This window comes from Ambystoma mexicanum, chromosome 4p, assembly GCF_040938575.1.
Source record: "Ambystoma mexicanum isolate Mex_15411 chromosome 4p, UKY_AmexF1_1, whole genome shotgun sequence".
In the NCBI taxonomy this organism is placed as follows: domain Eukaryota; kingdom Metazoa; phylum Chordata; class Amphibia; order Caudata; family Ambystomatidae; genus Ambystoma; species Ambystoma mexicanum.
In genome coordinates this window covers 748772539-748778118 of record NC_090927.1, presented here as the reverse complement: position 1 = coordinate 748778118, position 5580 = coordinate 748772539, and the positions used below count along the sequence as shown (strand labels likewise).

At 45.7% G+C, this 5580-nt stretch overlaps 1 long non-coding RNA gene across 2 annotated transcripts; it reads left to right on the top strand.

Moving 5' to 3' along the window:
• Positions 1-2164: 2164 nt before the first annotated feature.
• LOC138453449 (uncharacterized) lies at positions 2165-4054 on the top strand. Of its 2 annotated transcripts, XR_011260431.1 has the most exons (4): positions 2177-2328; positions 2830-2970; positions 3140-3233; positions 3499-4054. It is a non-coding gene; the product is annotated as an uncharacterized lncRNA (long non-coding RNA). The 2 variants fall into 2 exon arrangements; XR_011260430.1 differs by having other exon boundaries at positions 2165-2970.
• The last annotated feature ends 1526 nt before the right edge of the window (positions 4055-5580 follow it).

Genomic DNA, 5580 nt, shown 5'->3' with positions numbered 1-5580 from the left:
GGGCAAGTATCTCGATTTCTTTCTCAAACCTCTGGCTGCTGAAACCCCAACCTACCTGGCAGACACAACGGATGCCATTGTTCATTTAGAGGGCTTACCTTTCGATACTGCTATCAATTTATTCATCACTTTAGATGTGGAGTCTTTATATTCTAATATTCCACAGTTGGAATCGCTCCCCATAATAAAATTCTTTTTGGACATGAGAAGCGACCCTCAGCAGGTGCCTAGCGAATTCCTCATTGACCTTCTTGAAATTGCACTTACAAAGAACTATTTTCGGTTCAAGGAGGACTTCTTTTTACAAGTCAAAGGTACTGCCATGGGAGCCTCCTTTGCTCCAAACTATGCTACACTTTTTATGTGGGCTTTTGAGAAGGTCTCCATCTTTGATGAATCTAATCCTTACCTTCAATCTATTATCTTCTATCGTAGATACATAGACGATATTATAATAATTTGGGACAGAACTTCGGGTAACCATGAAACCTTTCTCACATGGATGAATTCGCTGAATGACCATCTTCGCTTCACCATGACTTCTGACAATATGTCAATACCCTTCCTGGACCTTTTATTGAAGGCTAAAGATGGGGCCATTGCAGTGGACTTATACCGCAAACCCACGGATAGAAATACCATCCTTCACTTTGAAAGTTTCCACCCCCAATCCCTTAGAGTCAGCATTCCCTATGGCCAATTTTTACGGGCTAGGCGCAATTGTACTGACAAAAAAGATTTTGCCAAACAGGCCGACATCATTGAAGATCGACTCATGAAACGCGGTTATCCACATCATGTATTGCGTCAATCTCGTAAGAGGGCACGACATCAGCATCGAGAGATTCTTTTGACCAAGAACCCTCGCGAGGAATCTAACCAGTCGAGAATGGTTTGTGCAATGACCTATAACACTCACCATTCGGCCATTAAGAAAGCAATTAACAAGCATTGGCATCTTTTACAGTTGAACCATTCCGATCTGGCCCTTCCCATGTTTGCGTTCAGAAAAGGTAAAAACCTTAAGAGTTGTCTTTCTAAGGCCGATAGGTCCTTGCCTCTGTCAGGTCCTAAAACTATTACTGAGATGTGGGGGATGAACAAAGTCCATGGCCACTTTCCATGTGGCTATTGTTGCCATTGCGGGTCAACCACAGCTACTACAACTGTGAACATCAACAACAGGGTATGGAACCTCAGGGACCATACAACATGTAATTCGAAGAACGTCATATATGCGATTACATGCCCCTGCGACAAGACCTACATAGGCAAGACATCGAGACCTGTGAAACTCAGAATTTCTGAACACAAGTCCAAGATTCGTACGGGAAACCTCACATCTCCCCTTGCACTCCATTTCGTAGAATACCAGCATGATTGCAATGATCTACGTTGGTGGGCGCTAGAACAAATAAGAGGTTTTGACTCTAATACCTCTGCTAATAGACTATCCACTCGAGACAACTGGTGGATTTACAACACCCAAAGTCATATAGTGGGCCTGAATTCACAGGAAGAGTGGGCTGCCATCACCCACATATCTGTACAAACTTAGAAGACTCACTTTGGCAGCCTAGATTATTTGACTTTCGTTCAGAAGAATTGCTGTTCCTGCCCATAGCACTGAGCTTCTAATTTTGGTTGCATTATAAACCTACTGTGCTATGTTTTCATATACATTTCATAGTCCCTTCTTGAATTCACAGGAAAAGTGGACTGCCACCACCCATACATTTGTACAAACCTAGAAGAACTGTTTTGGTAGTTCAGATTATCTGCGTTTATTTATTTAGAAGATTTGTCGTTTCAGCCTAAAGAATTAAGCTTTTAACTTTGTTTGCATTACAAATGTATTGTGTTACGTTTTCGTACACATTTCATAGCTTTCTCTTTCAGCCTGTGGGTGCTTTTCAGTTTTTTTCTTCTTATTTTTAGAATTCTAATGCCTTCTCTTATTATTTGGCGCTTTCATTATTTGAGATTACTGTCGTATTGCCTATTGGGTTCACACTTTATTCCATTGCATTCATTCATTTTATTTAACTTTTGCAACCTAGTTTGTGAGCTTCGAGCGAGCAGCGCAGTTGCCTCGGTCCATTTTATTTATTTTGCAACTTGGGCTGTGATTTAAGACTCTGCAACACCAGACACGGCTTGCTCATTAAAGCCAGCTGCAAACTGTTTGAGCTTGGCACTGGTGTGCCTTGTTGCCCCTCCTCCCCCTCCCCTCCCTTCATTTGGCTATTTAAAGCCGTTCCATCCATGTTCTGTGGGAGAGCTATTGAGGATTCAACGAAGGCGGGATGGTTCGCGCACAGACTGACGGTGAGTTGGGATGCTGGGCCACTTATTTGAACATCTAGAAATCGTCTTTGAGCAGTCATTTGTTGCGAACCAGGACACAATTGGGGGGCCTTTTTGGAGTGCTAATTTAGGCGCCCAATTAATATATTAGGCTTCCAGTGCGGCTGCAGCAGCCAGTAGCACTGACGTTCTGCTGGCAGCTATGTCTGCCATTAATCAGCAGGGTACACACCGATCTCGGCTATATGCTGAGAATGATGCTAATTTCCTGCATGTTCACTCTAGCTGCCAAATATGCATTATATTGGTCGCAACTCTTTAGCATTTGCTACTGTAGCGGCTACATTGTCTTTATTATTAATTTTAGCACTGCTTTTATTAGTTTCCTTAGCATTGAAGCAATCTGTTTAACATCATGGGGCGAGCGATGTATTCCATGTTGGAGGACTATTTGTCTCGTAACCCTCTATATTGACTGCTCACACAGCCTCTTTATTTATCTAATTATTTACGTTACCACAGCTATCTGCGCACGAACCATAACGCGGTGAACAACACTAGACTCCAGTAGGACAGATCTTTTCAGATGCCTTATTGTGACTGGTCACCCGTGACACAATTGTGCGATTGAACTCCTATGCTTGTGATCCGTTCCCAATTTAGGTGAGCTCTAATGTTTGGTTTTGCGTTTACCTTTTTTTATTGCCACATTAGGAAGGACTGCCGTATGGCGTGCACCCTTGGTTGTTGGTTTTTTGGAGTGGATATCAGCTACTGATGATCCCTCCTGTATTATAATATGTTCCTGTCTCTCCTTTTTGTTTTTCTGCAGTTCTACTTGACTGAGAACTTGCCCTACAGGTCCATACACATTTCCCAGGATGTACATTCGGGAACAAGTGACCAGTTTCAAAGTTGAGATATTGGTAAATTTGATAATTTAATTATTTAACCATGTTTTCTCCCATTATTTAGTAAGGAGGTGTTTTTCCGGACAGTGTTCTATGGGGGCGGGGAGGGGGTAATCCTGTTCGTCAATCACAGATCAGTATGTTTTAATCATTATGCCCTCTGTTTTCTTGATTTGATTTAGTTTTGCAGGTCGATACACAATGTATCCTCGGTGTTGTTTTGTTTATGTATTTACTGTTTTTTATTTGTTTTTCCCTCTTTTTTGTTTGGTTCTTTTAGGTAAAATTATGGATTCATTTTGCATAATTCTGTATTCCTGTGTGTATTATTGCCTTATTGCTACATTAAAACCTTTAAGTGGCAAATATTCCAACGGGAGTGCGCCGTCCTGAAGAAGATGGGCATCAACCGTGAAACAGCCTAGATGCTCCGCACCATCGAAACTACTTCCTGTGTATATGTCAGACCTAGTGTATATAGTAGGTCATGACAGTACAGTAGTCGACGTATGGCACCCCTTCTTCTAATTAGGAACTACTATTGCCTTGTCCATATATTTTTGGGGTTTTCTCTACATTGTTAAATGCGGCCATAGCCTCTGACCACCAGCCGGGTGACCCTCTTCAGCCGACTTGAGGTTCAGACAGCTTGGCAACATGAAGTTAATACTGACTGAATTTTCAGTCTGGTTTTATATTGGCACTTTGTTTCACTATGCACTTTATTCTACAACAATATGCTGCTATTTAGAGATGAGCTCGTAACAAAATTTAAAATTTAATATGTATGTTTTAAACAAATGGAATTTAAATAAAATATTCATGTTTTTCAATTATTGTTTGGTTTATATGGCCTGATCTGTGATTCCGAATTTCGGGGGCCCCCTCTCTCCCCAACCCATTGCCGGTCACCACTTTAACTTGAATTTTGTTTCCGCTGACACACTCTCTGTTCACTAAACTTCACTTTTTTATGCTTTCATTTTATTACATTCATTTTGTTCATAATACATTTTCATATTTTACTTCCATGTGTGGTATTCGCTCATAGTTGACTTTTGGTTTGTGTCATGAGATAGGCATGTCAGTGTGGGGTGGATTGGGAAATTCATTTCATCTCAAGACTGGGGTGGCGTGCTGTGGGATTTAAGTGGACATGAGGGCCATGATTGTGGATCTTTATGACGTGTTGGAGGGGGACATGAGTCGGGCCTCCTCGCAGGTGCCCGTAACTGCTGGGTGGGGGGTGCAGGGGGACATGAGTCGGGGCCTGCTGGCAGGTGCCCATCACTGCTGGGGGGGTGCAGGGGGACATGAGTCGGGCCTGCTGGCAGGTGCCCGTCACTGCTGGGTGGGGGGTTGCAGGGGGACATGAGTCGGGGCCTGTTGGCAGGTGCCTGTCACTGCTGGGGGGGTGGGGTGCAGGGGGACATGAGTTGGTGCTCACTTGTGCATGGTGACATGTGGGCTGGCTGGGGGGCATGGCCAGGGTGGATGGGCTGCCTGCGGGGCATGGCCAGGGTTGCAGGGTAGTCCCCTGTTGTGTGGGCTGCCTGCAGGCCCTGAGGAGGGTGGTGAGGGCTCACCTGGGTGGACACACACTGCCAATTCCCGTTGGGGAACCCCAGTCATACACGTACCCCGCTCGCCCAAGGCCTATCGTGTGTGAAACTCCCCGCTAACCCCAGTAATACACATACCGTGCTCGCACAGGGCCTATCGCGTGTGGAACCCCCCACAAACCCCAGTAATACATGTACCCGCTCGCCCAAGGCCTATCACGTGTGTAACTCCCCGCGAACCCCAGTCATACACGTACCCCGCTCGCCCAAGGCCTATCACGTGTGAAATTCCCCGCGAACCCCAGTCATACACGTACCTTGCTCGCCCAAGGCCTATCGCGTGTGTAACTCCCCGCGAACCCCAGTCATACATGTACCCTGCTCGCACAGGGCGTATCGCGTGAGAAACTCCCTGCGAACCCCAGTAATACACATACCCCGATCGCCCAAGGCCTATCGTGTGTGTAACTCCCTGCGAACCCCAGTCATACACATACCCCGCTCACACAGGGCCTATCGCGTGTGAAACTCCCCGCGAACCCCAATCATACACGTACCCCGCTCGCACAGGGCCTATCAAGTGTGAAACTCCCCGCAAACCCCAGTCTACACATACCCTGCTCGCACAGGGCCTATCACGTGTGAAACTCCCCGCGAACGCCAGTCATACACACACCCCACTCGCCGAAGCCCTATTGTGTGTGATAATTCCAGCGCACCCCAGGGATATACGTTCCCCGCTCGGCGATTGCAGTGTAGCTGCCCTGTAAGCTGGTCCAGGGTTGGTGAGGCCCTTTGCA